The sequence below is a fragment of the Cryptomeria japonica genome, unplaced genomic scaffold, assembly GCF_030272615.1.
Source record: "Cryptomeria japonica unplaced genomic scaffold, Sugi_1.0 HiC_scaffold_68, whole genome shotgun sequence".
NCBI lineage: Eukaryota > Viridiplantae > Streptophyta > Pinopsida > Cupressales > Cupressaceae > Cryptomeria > Cryptomeria japonica.
The window spans coordinates 515,001-537,500 of record NW_026728890.1 but is presented as its reverse complement, the minus strand read 5'-3'; the positions used below and the strand labels follow the sequence as shown (position 1 = coordinate 537,500).

Sequence of the window (22,500 nt, the reverse complement as noted above, 5' to 3'; positions counted from 1 at the left end):
GGGAACAAGACCGATTACAAGTCGTCGAGTCTGTTACTGGGCGAACACGAGATGCGCACAGGAAATCGATCAGCCCTCACAATGGCCCAAGGCCAGAGATCGGACTGCTACGATTTACCCCAACAATCATCGTGCCACTCTTCGCAGAGAGGTGATAGACGCCAACGAGCCCGCGCATAGCAATCGAGGTGTAAAAAGGGCGTTGAAGGCAGGAAGCCTGGACGAAAGAGGCTACGAGGTCACCTCGAAGCGGTCTAAGAATCGGGCGCACTTGGGGCGACTACCAGTGCCAACCCCTTATCCCGCGGTGCGTCCGACACACAGAAATTTCCAAGGCGGCCAAGGAGCCTCCCCGCATAGCAATCGGGGTGTGAGGTTACGGATGCAGCATTGATAGCAATCGAGGTGTGAGGCGAAGGATGCAGAAGTGAGAGCCGAGGGATGTAGCAGAGATAGCAATCGGGGTGTGTGATGCAGAAGAGATAGCAATCGAGGTGTGCGGTGGGAAGGGCCCAGCAGCCAGAATGCATGAAGCGACGGATGAAGCAGTGATGACAACCGGGCTGTGAGGAGAGGAGGGATGCAGCCAAGAAAGCAATCAGGGCTCGAGGCAAGGGATGCATCAAGGATAGCAATCATGTTGTGAGGCGAGATTCCAAAGGCTAAACGTGAGAGGCTGCAGGGTCGACTCAGAGAGGTCTATGCATGTGAGAGGCTGAAAGCAAGGTCGACTCGGAGCGGTCTATGCATCGGGCGCGCTTGGGGCGACTACCAGTGCCAACCCCTTATCCCGCGACGCGTCCGACAAAGAGAACGTTCCAAGGCGGCAGAGGAGGTTACCAGCCGAAGGATGCAGTAGCAATAACAGGTATAGTTCCGCGGCGGCCGAGAAGACTCACCGCATAGGAATCGGGATGCGAGGCGAGGGATGCGGCGGGAAGGCCCCGACGGCTAAACGGAAGAGGCTGCAGGGCCGCCTCGGAATGGTCCAAGCATCGGATGCGATTGGGACGACTACCAGTGCCAACCCCTTATCCCGCGATGCGTCCGATACACAGATAGTTCCAAGGCGGCCGAGGAGCCTCACCGCATATCAATCGGGGTGCGAGGCGAGGGATGGGGCGGGAAGGCCCCAACGGCTAGACGGAAGAGGCTTCAGGGCCACCTCGGAATGGTCCAAGCATCGGACGCGCTTGGGGCGACTGCCAGTGCCAACCCCTTATCCCGCGATGCGTCCGATACACAGATGGTTCCAAGGCGGCCGAGGAGCCTCACCGCATAGCAATCGGGGGTGCGAGGCGAGGGATGGGGCGGGAAGGCCCCAACGGCTAGACGGAAGAGGCTTCAGGGCCGCCTAGGAATGGTCCAAGCATCGGACACGCTTGGGGCGACTACCAGTGACAGCCCCCTATCCCGCGATGCGTCCGATACGAAGATGGTTCCAAGGCGGCCGAGGAGCCTCACCGCATAGCAATCGGGGTGCGAGGTGGGGGATGCGGCGAGATGGCCCCAACGGCTAGACGGAAGAGGCCACAGGGCCGCGTCGGAATAGTCCAAGCATCGGACGCGCTTGGGGCGACTACCAGTGACAACCCCTTATCCCGCGATGCGTCCGATACGAAGATAGTTCCAAGGCGGCCGAGGAGCCTCACCGCATAGCAATCGGGGTGCGAGGTGGGGGATGCGGCGAGATGGCCCCAACGGCTAGACGGAAGAGGCTGCAGGGCCGCCTCGGAATAGTCCAAGCATCGGACGCGCTTGGGGCCACTACCAGTGACAACCCCTTATCCCGCGATGCGTCCGATACGAAGATAGTTCCAAGGCGGCCGAAGAGCCTCACCGCATAGCAATCGGGGTGCGAGGTGGGGGATGCGGCGAGATGGCCCCAACGGCTAGACGGAAGAGGCCACAGGGCCGCCTCGGAATAGTCCAAGCATCGGACGCGCTTGGGGCGACTACCAGTGACAACCCCTTATCCCGCGATGCGTCCGATACGAAGATAGTTCCCAGGCGGCCGAGGAGCCTCACCGCATAGCAATCGGGGTGCGAGGCGAGGGATGCGGCGAGATGGCCCCAAAGGCTAGACGGAAGAGGCTGCAGGGCTGCCTCGGAATAGTCCAAGCATCGGACGCGCTTGGGGCGACTACCACTGCCAACCCCTTATCCCGCGATGCGTCCGATACACAGATAGTTCCGAGGCGGCCGAGGAGGTGGGGGATGCAGCGAGATGGCCCCAACGGCTAGACGGAAGAGGCTGCAGGGCCGCCTCGGAATAGTCCAAGCATCGGACGCGCTTGGGGCGACTACCAGTGACAACCCCTTATCCCGCGATGCGTCCGATACACAGATAGTTCCGAGGCGGCCAAGGAGCCTCACCGCATAGCAATCGTGGTGCGAGGTGGGGGATGCGGCGAGATGGCCCCAACGGCTAGACGGAAGAGGCTGCAGGGCCGCCTCGGAATGGTCCAAGCATCGGATGCGCTTGGGGCGACTACCACTGCCAACCCCTTATCCCGCGATGCGTCCGATACACAGATAGTTCCAAGGCGGCCGAGGAGCCTCACAGCATAGCAATCGGGGTGCGAGGCGAGGGATGCGGCGAGAAAGCCCCAACGGCTAGAGGGAAGAGGCTTCAGGTCCGCCTCGGAATGGTCCAAGCATCGGACGCGCTTGGGGCGACTACCAGTGACAACCCCTTATCCCGCGACGCGTCCGATACACAGATAGTTCCAAGGCGGCCGAGGAGCCTCACCGCATAGCAATCGGGGTGCGAGGCGAGGGATGCGGCGAGAAGGACCCAACGGCTACACGGAAGAGGCTTCGGGGCCGCCTCGGAATGGTCCAAGCATCGGACGCGCTTGGGGCGACTACCAGTGACAACCCCTTATCCCGCGACGCGTCCGATACACAGATAGTTCCAAGGCGGCCGAGGAGCCTCACCGCATAGCAATCGGGGTGCGAGGCGAGGGATGCGGCGAGAAGGACCCAACGGCTAGACGGAAGAGGCTTCGGGGCCGCCTCGGAATGGTCCAAGCATCGGACGCGCTTGGGGCGACTACCAGTGACAACCCCTTATCCCGCGACGCGTCCGATACACAGATAGTTCCAAGGCGGCCGAGGAGCCTCACAGCATAGCAATCGGGGTGCGAGGCGAGGGATGCGGCGAGAAGGACCCAACGGCTAGACGGAAGAGGCTTCGGGTCCGCCTCGGAATGGTCCAAGCATCGGACGCGCTTGGGGCGACTACCAGTGACAACCCCTTATCCCGCGACGCGTCCGATACACAGATAGTTCCAAGGCGGCCGAGGAGCCTCACCGCATAGCAATCGGGGTGCGAGGCGAGGGATGCGGCGAGAAGGACCCAACGGCTAGACGGAAGAGGCTTCGGGTCCGCCTCGGAATGGTCCAAGCATCGGACGCGCTTGGGGCGACTACCAGTGACAACCCCTTATCCCGCGACGCGTCCGATACACAGATAGTTCCAAGGCGGCCGAGGAGCCTCACCGCATAGCAATCGGGGTGCGAGGCGAGGGATGCGGCGAGAAGGACCCAACGGCTAGACGGAAGAGGCTTCGGGTCCGCCTCGGAATGGTCCAAGCATCGGACGCGCTTGGGGCGACTACCAGTGACAACCCCTTATCCCGCGACGCGTCCGATACACAGATAGTTCCGAGGCGGCCGAGGAGCCTCACCGCATAGCAATCGGGGTGCGAGGCGAAGGATGCGGCGAGAAGGACCCAACGGCTAGACGGAAGAGGCTTCGGGTCCGCCTCGGAATGGTCCAAGCATCGGACGCGCTTGGGGCGACTACCAGTGACAACCCCTTATCCCGCGACGCGTCCGATACACAGATAGTTCCAAGGCGGCCGAGGAGCCTCACCGCATAGCAATCGGGGTGCGAGGCGAGGGATGCGGCGAGAAGGACCCAACGGCTAGACGGAAGAGGCTTCAGGGCCGCCTCGGAATGGTCCAAGCATCGAACGCGCTTGGGGCGACTACCAGTGACAACCCCTTATCCCGCGACGCGTCCGATACACAGATAGTTCCGAGGCGGCCGAGGAGCCTCACCGCATAGCAATCGGGGTGCGAGGCGAGGGATGCGGCGAGAAGGACCCAACGGCTAGACGGAAGAGGCTTCAGGGCCGCCTCGGAATGGTCCAAGCATCGGACGCGCTTGGGGCGACTACCAGTGACAACCCCTTATCCCGCGACGCGTCCGATACACAGATAGTTCCGAGGCGGCCGAGGAGCCTCACCGCATAGCAATCGGGGTGCGAGGCGAGGGATGCGGCGAGAAGGACCCAACGGCTAGACGGAAGAGGCTTCAGGGCCGCCTCGGAATGGTCCAAGCATCGGACGCGCTTGGGGCGACTACCAATGACAACCCCTTATCCCGCGACGCGTCCGATACACAGATAGTTCCGAGGCGGCCGAGGAGCCTCACCGCATAGCAATCGGGGTGCGAGGCGAGGGATGCGGCGAGAAGGACCCAACGGCTAGACGGAAGAGGCTTCAGGGCCGCCTCGGAATGGTCCAAGCATCGGACGCGCTTGGGGCGACTACCAGTGACAACCCCTTATCCCGCGACGCGTCCGATACACAGATAGTTCCGAGGCGGCCGAGGAGCCTCACCGCATAGCAATCGGGGTGCGAGGCGAGGGATGCGGCGAGAAGGACCCAACGGCTAGACGGAAGAGGCTTCAGGGCCGCCTCGGAATGGTCCAAGCATCGGACGCGCTTGGATGCGTCTGATACACAGATAGTTCCGAGGCGGCCGAGGAGCCTCACCGCATAGCAATCGGGTTGCGAGGCAGATTATTGGGAAGGGAACCCCCTGGGATGCGGCTCAAGCAGTGCCCAAAGGGACTGGAATGCGGAATCACATCGAGAGACCCAAATGCTATACGAGGGCTCAAATCGAATTATCGATTTGGCCACGACATGGACGCATCGGAACGACTACCTTTGCCGAACCACTCGCAATTGCATCCATACCGAAACCAATAGACATTTCCGTTAGAGCCCTCGCATAGCATTCGGGAATCTCGCATGCCCCTCTAAATCGACCAATGCTGGCGCTCAATGAAAATCCGAGCGCTACCACCGTTCGAGCGCCAGCATTGGTCGAGTTAGAGGGGCACGGGGGAGAATGCTCCAGTCAACACCTCCCCTATATAAGTTATTTGTCCGATTCTCGCACAACCGTAGTCTGCCTCGTCGAATCAAACAACGGTCCCAGATTCCGACTTCCGTTCCGTAGAGACCCAAAAGCTAGATGGAGGCTCGCAAGAAAGAGAGTCGGCGCATAGCAATCGGGTTTCTCGAACGTTTAGGGACCGAGCTCACTTGCGGATAGGGCAAAATCCGCCAAGCAACCCAAAAGCTAGACGGGGGCTCGAATCGAATCGCCTAGGCGGCCACAACAACGACGTGTTGGATCGACTACCAGTGCCAAACCATTCAGCAAGACTAGTCTGTGTCGAGGCCGGATAGAGATTCTCAGAGAGCGCCCGCATAGCATTTAGGAGACCTGCCGCGTCCCTCACACTCGACAAATGGTGGTGCACGTTTATAAATCCGAGCGATCCCAACCCTTTCAAGCACCAACATCGGTCGAGATAGAGGGGCACGGAGGGGGCTGCGTGAGACAACACAGTCCCCTATATAAGTTATTTGTCCGATTCTCACACATCCGAAGAATGGTCATCAAATCGGACAACAGCCCAAACTTCCGACTTCCGTCCCAGAAAGCCCAAGAGCTATCTAAAACGTTCATGGCCGGAACTCGATCGCGGCTATACCAGTCCGCCAAGCAACCCAAAAGCTAGACTGGAGCTCTAGTCGAATCACCTCTGTGGCCATTGCAAGGACGTGTTGGAGCGACTACCATTGCCGAACCATTCCGCAGGTCGAGTCCATACCAAGGCCGCATAGAGATTCACGATGAGCTCCTGCATAGCAATCAGGAGACTTGCCGTGTCCATCACAATCGATAAATCCTGGTGCAAGATTTTTGCATCCGAGCGCTCCAACCAGTCGAGCACCAGCATCAATCGACATAAACGGGCACGGGGGGAGGATGCTCGAGAACACTACCTCCCCTATATAAGTTATTTGTCCGATTCTCAAGCAGCCGAAGTCTGGTCATCGAATCGGGTCAAAGACCACAACTTCCGACTTTACCCACAATGCAAGTCATCGAATCGAACATCGGCCCCCGAGTCGGACTCCATGCGTATGTCAGGTCATCGGACCCAAATTCCGCCTTCCTGCGCATGGCGGGCCATCAATATCAACTCGGTCATCGGACCCAAACTCCGCCTTTTTGCGTATGGCACGCCTTCAAATCGGTCATCGGACCCAAATTCCGCCTTCCTGTGCATGGCGGGCCATCAACATCAACTCGGTCATCGGACCCAAATTCCGCCTTTCTGCGCATGGCACGCCATCAACTCGGTCATCGGACCCAAATTCCGCCTTCCTGCGCATGGCAGGTCATCGGACACAAATTCAGACCTCGCCAATATGCCTACGTATCGAATCGGTCATCGGACCCAACTTCCGACTTCATCCATACTGTAGGGTCTTTGAGGTTGGCGCGGTGCGCTCAACCCAGGGAGTCGACCCATCGAAGCATACACCTCCCCTATATAAGCTATTTGTCCGATTCCCACACCTGTGTAGTTTGCACCTCTGACCAGGACATCGACCCCAACTTCCGAACTCGACTGCAACGACGGCACCAGCGCCTTGGTGCGCACCTTGCGACGCACAGTCCCAACATTCGCCTTCCTGCACATGGCAGGTCATCGGACCCAAATTCCGACCTCGCGAGTATGCCTACATATCGAATCGGTCATCGGACCCAACTTCCGACTTCATCCATACCGTAGGGTCTTTGAGGTTGGCGCGGTGCGCTCAACCCGGGGAGTCGACCCAACGAAGCATACACCTCCCCTATATAAGCTATTTGTCCGATTCCCACACCTGTGTAGTTTGCACCTCCGATCAAGACATCGACCCCAACTTCCGAACTCGCCTCCAACGACCGAACCAGCGCCTTGGTGCGCACCTTGCAACGCACAGTGCCAACATTCGCCTTCCTGCACGTGGCAGGTCATCGGACCCAAATTCCGACCTCGCGAGTATGCCTACATATCGAATCGGTCATCGGACCCAACTTCCGACTTCATCCATACCGTAGGGTCTTTGAGGTTGGCGCGGTGCGCTCAACCCGGGGAGTCGACCCAACGAAGCATACACCTCCCCTATATAAGCTATTTGTCCGATTCCCACACCTGTGTAGCTTGCACCTCCGATCAGGACATCGACCCCAACTTCCGAACTCGACTAAAAAGACCGCACCAGCGCCTTGGTGTGCACCTTGCAACGCACAGTGTCAACATTCGCCTTCCTGCACATGGCAGGTCATCGGACCCAAATTCCGACCTCATGAGCATACCTACTAATCGAATCGGTCATCGGACCCAACTTCCGACTTCATCCATACCGTAGGGTCTTTGAGGTTGGCGCGGTGCGCTCAACCTGGGGAGTCGACCCATCGAAGCATACACCTCCCCTATATAAGCTATTTGTCCGATTCCGACACCTGTGTAGTTTGCACCTCCGCTCAGGACATCGACCCCAACTTCCGAACTCGCCTGCAACGACCGAACCAGCGCCTTGGTGCGCACCAAAAGTGCGCACTTTTGGAGGGCACTTTTCTGCGCTCCAAAGGTGCGCACTTTTGGAGGGCACTTTTTGGAGGGCACTTTTCTGCGCTCCAAAGGTGCGCACTTTTGGAGGGCACTTTTTGGAGGGCACTTTTCTGCGCTCCAAAGGTGCGCACTTTTGGAGGGCACTTTTTGGAGGGCACTTTTCTGCGCTCCAAAGGTGCGCACTTTTGGAGGGCACTTTTTGGAGGGCACTTTTCTGCGCTCCAAAGGTGCGCACTTTTGGAGGGCACTTTTTGGAGGGCACTTTTCTGCGCTCCAAAGGTGCGCACTTTTGGAGGGCACTTTTTGGAGGGCACTTTTCTGCGCTCCAAAGGTGCGCACTTTTGGAGGGCACTTTTTGGAGGGCACTTTTCTGCGCTCCAAAGGTGCGCACTTTTGGAGGGCACTTTTTGGAGGGCACTTTTCTGCGCTCCAAAGGTGCGCACTTTTGGAGGGCACTTTTTGGAGGGCACTTTTCTGCGCTCCAAAGGTGCGCACTTTTGGAGGGCACTTTTGTGCACTCCAAAGGTGCGCACTTTTGGAGGGCACTTTTCCTGTGCTCCAAAGGTGCACACCTAGGTGAGCACCTTCGACCACACCTTGTAGCACACCAAACTCTGACTTTCGACTTCATCCGCAATGCAGGGTCTTTGAGGTTGGCGCAATGCGCACAACCAGGGGAGTCGACCCATCAAACCCAACACCTCCCCTATATAAGCTATTTGTCTGATTCTCATACATGCGTAGCCTGCAGGAGCAATTAGGACATCGACCCCAACTTTCGGCTTCTAAACGAAAACAAGGTCTTTGAGGTTGGTGTAATGCGAACAACTAGGGGAGTCAACCCATCAAACCCAACACCTCCCCTATATAAGCTATTTGTCTGATTCTCATACATGTGTAGTCTACAGGAGCAATTAGGACATCGACCCCAACTTTTGACTTCTTAACGAAAACAAGGTCTTTGAGGTTGACGTAATGCGCACAACCAGGGGAGTCGACCCATCAAACCCAACACCTCCCCTATATAAGCTATTTGTCCGATTCTCATACATGTGTAGCCTGCAGGAGCCATTAGGACATTGACCCCAACTTTTGACTTCTTAACGAAAACAAGGTCTTTGAGGTTGGCGTAATGCGCACAACCAAGGGAGTTGACCCATCAAACCCAACACCTCCCCTATATAAGCTATTTGTCTGATTCTCATACATGTGTAGCCTGCAACAACGATTAGGACATCCACCCCAACTTCTGAATTCGTCTGCGTTGACCGCACCAAAGGTGCACGCCTTGGTGCTCACCAAAATCCGACTTCCGACTTCTTCTGCTATGCGGGGTCTTTGAGGTTGGCGCAGTGCGCACAACCAGGGGAGTCAACCCACCGAATGCAACACCTCCCCTATATAAGCTATTTGTCTGATTCTCATACATGCGTAGACTGCAGCAATGATTAGGACATCCACCCCAACTTTTGACTTCTTAAACAAGACAGGGTCTTTGAAGTTGGTGCAGTGCACACAACCAGGGGAGTCGACCCATCAAACGCAACACCTCCCCTATATAAAGCTATTTGTCCGATTCTCATACGTGTAGTCTGCAGCAGCGATTAGGACATCGACCCCAACTTCCGAATTCGTTTGCATTGACCGCACCAAAGGTGCACGCCTTGGTGTGCACCCTGGAGTGCACTTTGGTGCTCACCTCGGTGCACACTTTGGTGTGCACCTCGGTGTGCACCAAAGGTGCGCACCTTGGAGCGCACCAAAGGTGTACACTTTGGAGCGCACCACATAGGGTCTTTGAGAGGTTGGCGCAGTGCGCACACCAAGGTGGGTGTTGAGGTGCGTGCCGAGGTGGGTGGGTGCTAGGGTGCGCTCCATGGTGGGTGCCAGGGTGGGTGCGTGCTAGGGTGGATTCCAAAGAGGGTCATAGGGTGGGTGCCAAGGTGGGTTGGTGATATAGTGGGTTCAAAGGTGGGTACTAGGGTGGGTTCCAAGGTGGGTCACAAGTTGGGTGCCAGGATGCGTGGGTGTTAGGTTGGGTGCCAAGGTGGGCTCCTGCGTGGGTGGGTGCTAGGGTGGGTTTCAAGGTGGACGCGAGGGCGGGTGCCAAGGTGGGTAACAAGTTGGGTGTTAGGATGGGTGAGTGCTAGAGTGGGTGCCAAGGTGGGTGGGTGCTAAGGTGGATGCCAAGGTGGTTCACAGGGTGGGTGGGTTCTAGGGTGAGTTCCAAGGTGGGTCACAGGTTCAGTGCTAGGGTGGGTGTCAAGGCGGGTGTCGAGGTGCCTGGGTGCTAGGGTGTGGATGCCAATGTGGGTCATAGGGTGGGTACTAGGGTGGGCTGCAATGTGGGTGCCAAGGTGGGTAACATGCTCGGTGGGTTCTAAATTGGGTGCCAGGGTGGGTGTGCACCCACCTTGCCCGAGGTGGGTGCCAAGGTGCCAGTGTGGGTGGGTGCTAAGGTGGATGCCAAGGTGGGTGAGAAGGTGGGTGATAGGTTGAGTGGTAGGATGGGTGGGTGCCAAGATGGGTCACAGGGTGGGTGCAAGGGTGGGTAGGTGCTAGGGTTGGTGTCAGGGTGGGTGGGTGCTAGGTTGGGTTCCAAGGTGGGTGCGAGGGTGAGTGTCAAGGTGGGTCACAGGTTAGGTGCTAGGATGGGTGAGTGCTAGGGTGCAAAGGTGCCAGGGTGGGTGCTAGGATGGGTCGATGCTAGGGTGAGTGGCAAGGTGGGTCCACAAGTGTCAAGGTGGGTGCCGAGGTGGGTGCCAAGTCGGCGACTGCTATGGTGGATGCCAAGGTGGGTCACGGGGTGGGTGCCAAGTTGCTAGGTTGGGTTCCAAGGTGGGTGCCAACGTGGGTGCTAGGGTGCGTGGGTTAAAGGGTGTGTCACAACGTGGGTGCCAGGATGGGTGCGCACCCACACTGGCCAAGACGGGTGCGGGTGCAAGGTTGGGTTCCAAGCCCGGTCACAGGCTGGGTGCTAGGATGGGTGGGTGCCAAGGTGGGCACCAGGGTGGGTGCACCCACCCTGGCCAAGGTGGGTCACGGGGTGGGTCCTAGGGTGGGTAACGGGGTGGGTACTAAGGTGCGTGCCAAGGTGGGTCATAGGGTGGGTGCCAAGGTGGGCACCAGGGTGGGTGTGCACCAACCCTAGCCAGGGTAGGTCACGGGGTGGTTGTCGGGGTGGGCGTCAAGGAGCCAAGGTGGGTGGCAAGTAGCCAAGTTGCGTGCCAAGGTGGGTGTCGGGGTGGGTGCCAAGGATCCAAGGTGGGTGCCAAGGAACCAAGGTGGGTGTCTGGGTGGGTGCCGAGGTGGGAGCCAGGGTGGGTCCCAAGGTGAGTGCAAAGGTGGGTGCCAGGGTCAAGGTGAGTGCCAATGTGGGTTCCAAGGTGCCAGGGTCAGGGTGAGTGCCAATGTGGGTTCAAAGGTGCTAAGTTGGGTGCGAGGTTGGGTGCGAGGGTGGGTGGGTGCCAAGGTGTGCTAGGTGGAAGCCCGGGTGGGTCGGCATCCCATGGGTGTCGAGTTGGGTGCCTGATGGGTGCTTCTTGTCAAGTTTTAGTCGTCGGGACTCATTTCGAGCCTTAGAGGTCGTTTCTTGTCCGGTTGCCCTGTCTTCGACCTGGGAACCCAATTTTGGTCCTCGGGTCCCATTTTTTTTTGTCTCGCATCCCACTTTTGGCCTGTGGCCTTTTCGGGGTCGATTCTCGTTTTGGGCATCAGAGCATGTTTCTTCTCCTAAAACCCAATATTTGTTTATTAAGTCTCGGAACACATTTTTGTTCTCGTGGACCCATCATGGGTCTTGGAACGCATTTGTGGTCCTTGGGTCCCATTTTGCATCCCGAAACTTGTGTTTTGGTGCTTGATCCCTATTTTGGGTGCCCACCTTGCACCAAGTGCGCACCCGGGGCAAACCGAGCGCCTTGGTGCACCGGGGCAAGATCGAGCGTGCACCCGAGGCGCCCCGAACATGCACCAAGGTGCACTCGGCCCACATGTGAGCGCAGGTCGTTGCGCCCGAGGTGGTGTGTGGGCACCGCGTTGCAGACGGGACACTGCACGCACACGACGCCCCCTCCAGGTGCACGCACGTAGGCCGGGCCGGGTGCACACCCGACGCCCTAGCAAGGTGCGCGCACCCGGGCAGGGCTCACACTTGGCGAACGGGGCGCACTTCGCGAGGGAGGGTGTGCACCTCGACGGGGGTGGGTGGCCGGGGTGGATTCGCACGTGGGTCGCGGTTTGCTAAGTACACACTGCGACAAGCTCATAACGGGTGCGATCATACCAGCATTAGTGCACCGGATCCCATCAGAACTCCGCAGTTAAGCGCGCTTGGGCCGGAGTAGTACTGGGATGGGTGACCTCCCGGGAAGTCCCGGTGTTGCACCCTTTTTTAGTTTTTCGCCGGGCGTCGCAATGCTATTTGAATAAACCTTTTGCCCGTTTGCGTTCTCGTCGGGGCCGGGCCGGGCCGGGGTGCGCTGCCCGCACTACCGCGCGCGCGGGGGCGACACCGAGCGCGCACCCGAGGCACCCCGAGCACACAGGCCACGGTGCAACCCGGGCGTTGTGCGCGCACCCCGGTGCGCCCGAGGTGCTGCGCGCGCACCCAGGTGAAATCGGTGTGCACCTCGGCCAGTGCGCGCTCGGTCGAGTCGCGCACGTTGGCCAAGGTGCACGGTGATGTTTCTTACTCTAAGGTTCCGCACCAGACGCCCGGGACAGGTGAGCGAAGCTGGGCGGGGCCGGGTGCGCGGCCGGGGCAGGTGCACGCAGCTGGAGAGAGCTTTGGAGCACACTTCGGAGCGCACCAATGATGCGCTCCATTCAAAAGTTTCCTGAAAAGGCAAAAAAAGTTGAGATTATAGAATTTCCCACTTGAGAGATTGTAAAAAAAAAAAATTTAAAATGAAGGAAACGCGGGTGCCAAGGTGTGCGCAGCCCAGCCAAGGTGTGCGCACCAAGGCGCCCACCCTGGCGAAGGTGCACGCAAGGTGCGCACCCGAGGCAAACCGGACAATTAACCCAACTTTCGACTTCGCGCGCACCTTGGAGCGCACTTCGGAGCGCTCCTTGGTGCGCACCAATCTTGGGCACCTCGGAGTGCACCATGGCGCCCACCAAGGTGCGCACCCGGGGCAAACCGAGCTCCGACTTCGTGCGCACCTTGGAGCGCACGAAAGGTGCGCACCATGGCGCCCACCAAGGTGCGCAGCCCAGCCAAGGCGTGCGCATCAAGGTGCGCACCCTGGCGAAGGTGCGCACCCGGGGCAAACCGAGCTCCGACTTCGTGCGCACCTTGGAGCGCACAAAAGGTGCGCAACCCAGCCAAGGTGTGCGCACCCCGGTCAAACCGAGCTCCGAATCGTGCGCACCAGAGGTGCACGCCATCGTGCGCACCTTGGAGCACACTTCGGAGCCCTCCTTGGTGCGCGCCGATGTTGCGCACCTCGGAGCGCACCCGGGGAAAACAATGCAATTAACCCGACTTTCGACTTCGTGGGCACCTCGGAGCGCTCTCGGGTTCGCACCTCGGAGCACACCGAGGTGCGCACCTTTGATGCGCTGCCTTCACCAATTTCCAGAAAAGGCAAGAAAACATTGAGAAGGTGTGCGCACCGAGGTGCCCACCCTGGCGAAGGTGCACGCGAGGTGCGCACCCGGGGCAAACCGGGCTCCGACTTCGTGCACGCCGCACCTTGGAGCACACTTCGGAGCGCTCCTTGGTGCGCACCAGGGCGCGCAACCCAGCCGAGGTGCCCACCCCGGCGAAGGTGCACGCGAGGTGCGCACCCGGGGCAAACCGGGCTCCGACTTCGTGCACGCCGCACCTTGGAGCACACTTCGGAGCGCTCCTTGGTGCGCACCATGGTGCCCACCAGGGCGCGCAACCCCGCCGAAGGTGCACGCGAGGTGCGCACCCGGGGCAAACCGGGCTCCGACTTCGTGCACGCCGCACCTTGGAGCACACTTCGGAGCGCTCCTTGGTGCGCACCATGGTGCCCACCAGGGCGCGCAACCCCGCCGAAGGTGCACGCGAGGTGCGCACCCGGGGCAAACCGGGCTCCGACTTCGTGCACGCCGCACCTTGGAGCACACTTCGGAGCGCTCCTTGGTGCGCACCATGGTGCCCACCAGGGCGCGCAACCCCGCCGAAGGTGCACGCGAGGTGCGCACCCGGGGCAAACCGGGCTCCGACTTCGTGCACGCCATGGTGCGCACCGCGGCGAAGGTGCGCACCCGGGGCAAACCGGGCTCCGACTTCGTGCACGCCGCACCTTGGAGCACACTTCGGAGCGCTCCTTGGTGCGCACCAGGGCGCGCAACCCAGCCGAGGTGCCCACCCCGGCGAAGGTGCACGCGAGGTGCGTACCCGGGGGAAACCGGGCTCCGACTTCGTGCACGCCGCACCTTGGAGCACACTTCGGAGCGCTCCTTGGTGCGCACCATGGTGCCCACCAGGCCGCGCAACCCAGCCAAGGTGTGCGCACCAAGGTGCACGCGAGGTGCGCACCCGGGGCAAACCGGGGTCCGACTTCGTGCACGCCGCACCTTGGAGCACACATCGGGGCGCTCCCGGGTTCGCACCGGCGTTGCGCACCGTGGTGGGCACCTCGGAGCACACCAAGGTGGGCAGCGAGGTGCGCACCTTTGATGCGATGCCTTCACTAATTTCCATAAAAGGCAAAAAAAAAACGAGATTTTAAAATTTCCGTTTTGAAAGATAGTGAGAAAAAGGGAATGCTGGTGCCATCTTGAGCCCGCCCTGGTGCGCAGCCCAGCCAAGGTGTGCGCACCAAGGTGCCCACCCTGGCGAAGGTGCGCGCCCGGGCAATTAATCCAACTTCCAACTTCGCGCGCGCCAGGGTGGGAGCGCACCCAACAACCGGGCCTGGGAAGAGCCAATGCGAGAAACCCCACCAAACGCTCTGACAAAAAAAGAGGGGGCGCTCCAGTAACCCCGCTTCGGAGCGCACCCTGGGCAAACCCAGCCAAGGTGCCCACCCCGGCCAAGGTGCAGGCGAGGTGCGCACCCGGGGCAAACCGGGCTCCGACAACGTGCACGCCGCACCTTGGAGCACACTTCGTAGCGCTCCCGGGTGCGCACCTCAGAGCACACCAAGGTGGGCAGTGAGGTGCGCACCTTTGATGCGCTGCCTTCACTAATTTCCAGAAAAGGCAAAAAAAAAAGGAGATTTTAAAATTTCCGTTTTGAAAGATAGTGAAAAAAACGGAACGCGCGTGCCATCTTGAGCCCGCCCTGGTGCGCAGCCCAGGTAAGGTGCCCACCCTGGCAAAGGTGCGCACCCGGGCAATTAACCCTACTTCCGACTTCGTGCGCGCCAGGGTGGCAACCGGGCCTCGGAAGAGCCAATGCGAGAAACCCCACCAAACGCTCCGACAAAAAAAGAGGCGGCGCTCCAATAACCCCGCTTCGGAGCGCAGCCGGGGCAAACCCAGCCAAGGTGCCCACCCCGACGAAGGTGCACGCGAGGTGCGCACCCGGGGCAAACCGGGCTCCGACAACGTGCACGCAGCACCTTGGAGCACACTTCGAAGCACTCCCGGGTGCCCACCGGCGTTGCGCACCGTGGTGGGCAGCGAGGTGCGCACCTTTGATGCGCTGCCTTCACTAATTTCCAGAAAAAGGCAAAAAAAAATGAGATTTTAAAATTTCCGTTTTGAAAGATAGTGAAAAAAAAGGAACGCGGGTGCCATCTTGAGCCCGCCCTGGTGCGCAGCCCAGGCAAGGCATGCGCACCAAGGTGCCCACCCGAGGTGCACACCCGGGGCAAACCGGGCTCCGACTTCGTGCAGGCCGCACCTTGGAGCACACTTCGGAGCGCTCCTTGGTGCGCACCATGGTGCCCACCAGGGCGCGCAACCCAGCCAAGGTCTGCACACCAAGGTGCCCACCCCGGCGAAGGTGCACGCGAGGTGCGCACCCGGGGCAAACCGGGCTCCGACTTCGTGCACGCCATGGTGCCCACCGCGGCGAAGGTGCACGCGAGGTGCGCACCCGGGGCAAACCGGGCTCCGACTTCGTGCACGCCGCACCTTGGAGCACACTTCGGAGCGCTCCTTGGTGCGCACCATGGTGCCCACCAGGGCGCGCAACCCAGCCAAGGTGTGCGCACCAAGGTGCACGCGAGGTGCGCACCCGGGGCAAACCGGGGTCCGACTTCGTGCACGCCGCACCTTGGAGCACACATCGGAGCGCTCCCAGGTTCGCACCAGCGTTGCGCACCTTTGATGCGCTGCCTTCACTAATTTCCAGAAAAGGCAAAAAAAAACGAGATTTTAAAATTTCCGTTCTGAAAGATAGTGAAAAAAACGGAACGCGGGTGCCATCTTGAGCCCTTCCTGGTGCGCAGCCCAGGCAAGTTGTGCGCACCAAGGTGCCCACCCTGGCGGAGGTGCGCGCCCGGGGCAATCCGGGCTCCGACTTCGTGCACTGCATGGTGCCCACCAAGGCGCGCAACCCAGCCAAGGTGCCCACCGCAGCGAAGGTGCACGCGAGGTGCGCACCCGAGGTGCACACCCGGGGCAAACCGGGCTCCGACTTCGTGCACGCCGCACCTTGGAGCACACTTCAGAGCGCTCCTTGGTGCGCACCAGGGCGCGCAACCCAGCCGAGGTGCCCACCCCGGCGAAGGTGCACGCGAGGTGCGCACCCGGGGCAAACCGGGCTCCGACTTCGTGCACGCCATGGTGCCCACCGCGGCGAAGGTGCGCACCCGGGGCAAACCGGGCTCCGACTTCGTGCACGCCGCACCTTGGAGCACACTTCGGAGCGCTCCTTGGTGCGCACCATGGTGCCCACCAGGCCGCGCAACCCAGCCAAGGTGTGCGCACCAAGGTGCACGCGAGGTGCGCACCCGGGGCAAACCGGGGTCCGACTTCGTGCACGCCGCACCTTGGAGCACACATCGGGGCGCTCCCGGGTTCGCACCGGCGTTGCGCACCGTGGTGGGCACCTCGGAGCACACCAAGGTGGGCAGCGAGGTGCGCACCTTTGATGCGATGCCTTCACTAATTTCCATAAAAGGCAAAAAAAAAACGAGATTTTAAAATTTCCGTTTTGAAAGATAGTGAGAAAAAGGGAATGCTGGTGCCATCTTGAGCCCGCCCTGGTGCGCAGCCCAGCCAAGGTTTGCGCACCAAGGTGCCCACCCTGGCGAAGGTGCGCGCCCGGGCAATTAACCCAACTTCCAACTTCGCGCGCGCCAGGGTGGGAGCGCACCCAACAACCGGGCCTGGGAAGAGCCAATGCGAGAAACCCCACCAAACTCTCTGACAAAAAAAGAGGGGGCGCTCCAGTAACCCCGCTTCGGAGCGCACCCTGGGCAAACCCAGCCAAGGTGCCCACCCCGGCCAAGGTGCAGGCGAGGTGCGCACCTGGGGCAAACCGGGCTCCGACAACGTGCACGCCGCACCTTGGAGCACACTTCGTAGCGCTCCCGGGTGCGCACCTCAGAGCACACCAAGGTGGGCAGCGAGGTGCGCACCTTTGATGCGCTGCCTTCACTAATTTCCAGAAAAGGCAAAAAAAAAAGGAGATTTTAAAATTTCCGTTTTGAAAGATAGTGAAAAAAACGGAACGCGCGTGCCATCTTGAGCCCGCCCTGGTGCGCAGCCCAGGTAAGGTGCCACCCTGGCAAAGGTGCGCACCCGGGCAATTAACCCTACTTCCGACTTCGTGCGCGCCAGGGTGGCAACCGGGCCTCGGAAGAGCCAATGCGAGAAACCCCACCAAACGCTCCGACAAAAAAAGAGGCGGCGCTCCAATAACCCCGCTTCGGAGCGCAGCCGGGGCAAACCAAGCCAAGGTGCCCACCCCGACGAAGGTGCACGCGAGGTGCGCACCCGGGGCAAACCGGGCTCCGACAACGTGCACGCAGCACCTTGGAGCACACTTCGAAGCACTCCCGGGTGCCCACCGGCGTTGCGCACCGTGGTGGGCAGCGAGGTGCGCACCTTTGATGCGCTGCCTTCACTAATTTCCAGAAAAAGGCAAAAAAAAATGAGATTTTAAAATTTCCGTTTTGAAAGATAGTGAAAAAAAAGGAACGCGGGTGCCATCTTGAGCCCGCCCTGGTGCGCAGCCCAGGCAAGGCATGCGCACCAAGGTGCCCACCCGAGGTGCACACCCGGGGCAAACCGGGCTCCGACTTCGTGCAGGCCGCACCTTGGAGCACACTTCGGAGCGCTCCTTGGTGCGCACCATGGTGCCCACCAGGGCGCACCCGAGGCAAACCGGGCTCCGACTTCGTGCACGCCGCACCTTGGAGCACACATCGGAGCGCTCCCAGGTTCGCACCAGCGTTGCGCACCTTTGATGCGCTGCCTTCACTAATTTCCAGAAAAGGCAAAAAAAAACGATATTTTAAAATTTCCGTTCTGAAAGATAGTGAAAAAAACGGAACGCGGGTGCCATCTTGAGCCCTTCCTGATGCGCAGCCCAGGCAAGTTGTGCGCACCAAGGTGCCCACCCTGGCGGAGGTGCGCGCCCGGGGCAAACCGGGCTCCGACTTCGTGCACTGCATGGTGCCCACCAAGGCGCGCAACCCAGCCAAGGTGCCCACCGCAGCGAAGGTGCACGCGAGGTGCGCACCCGAGGTGCACACCCGGGGCAAACCGGGCTCCGACTTCGTGCACGCCGCACCTTGGAGCACACTTCAGAGCGCTCCTTGGTACGCACCAGGGCGCGCAACCCAGCCAAGGTGCTCACCCCGGCGAAGGTGCACGCGAGGTGCGCACCCGGGGCAAACCAGGCTCGGACTTCGTGCACGCCGCACCTTGGAGCACACATCGGAGCGCTCCCGGGTTCGCACCAGCATTGCGCACCTTTGATGCGCTGCCTTCACTAATTTCCAGAAAAGGCAAAAAAAAGAAAAAAATGAGATTTTAAAATTTCCGTTTTGAAAGATAGTGAAAAAAACGGAACGCGGGTGCCATCTTGAGCCCGCCCTGGTGTGCAGCCCAGGCAAGTTGTGCGCACCAAGGCACCCACCCTGGCCAAGGTGGGTCACGGGGTGGGTCCTAGGGTGGGTAACGGGGTGGGTACTAAGGTGCGTGCCAAGGTGGGTCATAGGGTGGGTGCCAAGGTGGGCACCAGGGTGGGTGTGCACCAACCCTAGCCAGGGTAGGTCACGGGGTGGTTGTCGGGGTGGGCGTCAAGGAGCCAAGGTGGGTGGCAAGTAGCCAAGTTGCGTGCCAAGGTGGGTGTCGGGGTGGGTGCCAAGGATCCAAGGTGGGTGCCAAGGAACCAAGGTGGGTGTCTGGGTGGGTGCCGAGGTGGGAGCCAGGGTGGGTCCCAAGGTGAGTGCAAAGGTGGGTGCCAGGGTCAAGGTGAGTGCCAATGTGGGTTCCAAGGTGCCAGGGTCAGGGTGAGTGCCAATGTGGGTTCAAAGGTGCTAAGTTGGGTGCGAGGTTGGGTGCGAGGGTGGGTGGGTGCCAAGGTGTGCTAGGTGGAAGCCCGGGTGGGTCGGCATCCCATGGGTGTCGAGTTGGGTGCCTGATGGGTGCTTCTTGTCAAGTTTTAGTCGTCGGGACTCATTTCGAGCCTTAGAGGTCGTTTCTTGTCCGGTTGCCCTGTCTTCGACCTGGGAACCCAATTTTGGTCCTCGGGTCCCATTTTTTTTTGTCTCGCATCCCACTTTTGGCCTGTGGCCTTTTCGGGGTCGATTCTCGTTTTGGGCATCAGAGCATGTTTCTTCTCCTAAAACCCAATATTTGTTTATTAAGTCTCGGAACACATTTTTGTTCTCGTGGACCCATCATGGGTCTTGGAACGCATTTGTGGTCCTTGGGTCCCATTTTGCATCCCGAAACTTGTGTTTTGGTGCTTGATCCCTATTTTGGGTGCCCACCTTGCACCAAGTGCGCACCCGGGGCAAACCGAGCGCCTTGGTGCACCGGGGCAAGATCGAGCGTGCACCCGAGGCGCCCCGAACATGCACCAAGGTGCACTCGGCCCACATGTGAGCGCAGGTCGTTGCGCCCGAGGTGGTGTGTGGGCACCGCGTTGCAGACGGGACACTGCACGCACACGACGCCCCCTACAGGTGCACGCACGTAGGCCGGGCCGGGTGCACACCCGACGCCCTAGCAAGGTGCGCGCACCCGGGCAGGGCTCACACTTGGCGAACGGGGCGCACTTCGCGAGGGAGGGTGTGCACCTCGACGGGGGTGGGTGGCCGGGGTGGATTCGCACGTGGGTCGCGGTTTGCTAAGTACACACTGCGACAAGCTCATAACGGGTGCGATCATACCAGCGTTAGTGCACCGGATCCCATCAGAACTCCGCAGTTAAGCGCACTTGGGCCGGAGTAGTACTGGGATGGGTGACCTCCCGGGAAGTCCCGGTGTTGCACCCTTTTTTAGTTTTTCGCCGGGCATCGCAATGCTATTTGAATAAACCTTTTGCCCGTTTGCGTTCTCGTCGGGGCCGGGCCGGGCCGGGGTGCGCTGCCCGCACTACCGCGCGCGCGGGGGCGACACCGAGCGCGCACCCGAGGCGCCCCGAGCACACAGGCCACGGTGCAACCCGGGCGTTGTGCGCGCACCCCGGTGCGCCCGAGGTGCTGCGCGCGCACCCAGGTGAAATCGGTGTGCACCTCGGCCAGTGCGCGCTCGGTCGAGTCGCGCACGTTGGCCAAGGTGCACGGTGATGTTTCTTACTCTAAGGTTCCGCACCAGACGCCCGGGACAGGTGAGCGAAGCTGGGCGGGGCCGGGTGCGCGGCCGGGGCAGGTGCACGCAGCTGGAGAGAGCTTTGGAGCACACTTCGGAGCGCACCAATGATGCGCTCCATTCAAAAGTTTCCTGAAAAGGCAAAAAAAGTTGAGATTATAGAATTTCCCACTTGAGAGATTGTAAAAAAAAAAAATTTAAAATGAAGGAAACGCGGGTGCCAAGGTGTGCGCAGCCCAGCCAAGGTGTGCGCACCAAGGCGCCCACCCTGGCGAAGGTGCACGCAAGGTGCGCACCCGAGGCAAACCGGACAATTAACCCAACTTTCGACTTCGCGCGCACCTTGGAGCGCACTTCGGAGCGCTCCTTGGTGCGCACCAATCTTGGGCACCTCGGAGTGCACCATGGCGCCCACCAAGGTGCGCACCCGGGGCAAACCGAGCTCCGACTTCGTGCGCACCTTGGAGCGCACGAAAGGTGCGCACCATGGCGCCCACCAAGGTGCGCAGCCCAGCCAAGGCGTGCGCATCAAGGTGCGCACCCTGGCGAAGGTGCGCACCCGGGGCAAACCGAGCTCCGACTTCGTGCGCACCTTGGAGCGCACAAAAGGTGCGCAACCCAGCCAAGGTGTGCGCACCCCGGTCAAACCGAGCTCCGAATCGTGCGCACCAGAGGTGCACGCCATCGTGCGCACCTTGGAGCACACTTCGGAGCCCTCCTTGGTGCGCGCCGATGTTGCGCACCTCGGAGCGCACCCGGGGAAAACAATGCAATTAACCCGACTTTCGACTTCGTGGGCACCTCGGAGCGCTCTCGGGTTCGCACCTCGGAGCACACCGAGGTGCGCACCTTTGATGCGCTGCCTTCACCAATTTCCAGAAAAGGCAAGAAAACATTGAGAAGGTGTGCGCACCGAGGTGCCCACCCTGGCGAAGGTGCACGCGAGGTGCGCACCCGGGGCAAACCGGGCTCCGACTTCGTGCACGCCGCACCTTGGAGCACACTTCGGAGCGCTCCTTGGTGCGCACCAGGGCGCGCAACCCAGCCGAGGTGCCCACCCCGGCGAAGGTGCACGCGAGGTGCGCACCCGGGGCAAACCGGGCTCCGACTTCGTGCACGCCATGGTGCCCACCGCGGCGAAGGTGCACGCGAGGTGCGCACCCGGGGCAAACCGGGCTCCGACTTCGTGCACGCCGCACCTTGGAGCACACTTCGGAGCGCTCCTTGGTGCGCACCATGGTGCCCACCAGGGCGCGCAACCCCGCCGAAGGTGCACGCGAGGTGCGCACCCGGGGCAAACCGGGCTCCGACTTCGTGCACGCCGCACCTTGGAGCACACTTCGGAGCGCTCCTTGGTGCGCACCATGGTGCCCACCAGGGCGCGCAACCCCGCCGAAGGTGCACGCGAGGTGCGCACCCGGGGCAAACCGGGCTCCGACTTCGTGCACGCCGCACCTTGGAGCACACTTCGGAGCGCTCCTTGGTGCGCACCAGGGCGCGCAACCTAGCCGAGGTGCCCACCCCGGCGAAGGTGCGTACCCGGGGCAAACCGGGCTCCGACTTCGTGCACGCCGCACCTTGGAGCACACTTCGGAGCGCTCCTTGGTGCGCACCATGGTGCCCACCAGGCCGCGCAACCCAGCCAAGGTGTGCGCACCAAGGTGCACGCGAGGTGCGCACCCGGGGCAAACCGGGGTCCGACTTCGTGCACGCCGCACCTTGGAGCACACATCGGGGCGCTCCCGGGTTCGCACCGGCGTTGCGCACCGTGGTGGGCACCTCGGAGCACACCAAGGTGGGCAGCGAGGTGCGCACCTTTGATGCGATGCCTTCACTAATTTCCATAAAAGGCAAAAAAAAAACGAGATTTTAAAATTTCCGTTTTGAAAGATAGTGAGAAAAAGGGAATGCTGGTGCCATCTTGAGCCCGCCCTGGTGCGCAGCCCAGCCAAGGTGTGCGCACCAAGGTGCCCACCCTGGCGAAGGTGCGCGCCCGGGCAATTAACCCAACTTCCAACTTCGCGCGCGCCAGGGTGGGAGCGCACCCAACAACCGGGCCTGGGAAGAGCCAATGCGAGAAACCCCA

General features: G+C 60.7%; 2 non-coding genes across 2 annotated transcripts; both read left to right on the top strand.

Annotated features, from left to right (window-relative positions):
* The first annotated feature begins 11,989 nt into the window (after positions 1-11,989).
* LOC131863770 (5S ribosomal RNA) lies at positions 11,990-12,108 on the top strand. Its single transcript, XR_009362665.1, has one exon. It is a non-coding gene; the product is annotated as a 5S ribosomal RNA (ribosomal RNA).
* Positions 12,109-19,979: 7,871 nt separating this feature from the next.
* LOC131863771 (5S ribosomal RNA) lies at positions 19,980-20,098 on the top strand. The gene has a single exon (XR_009362666.1). It is a non-coding gene; the product is annotated as a 5S ribosomal RNA (ribosomal RNA).
* The last annotated feature ends 2,402 nt before the right edge of the window (positions 20,099-22,500 follow it).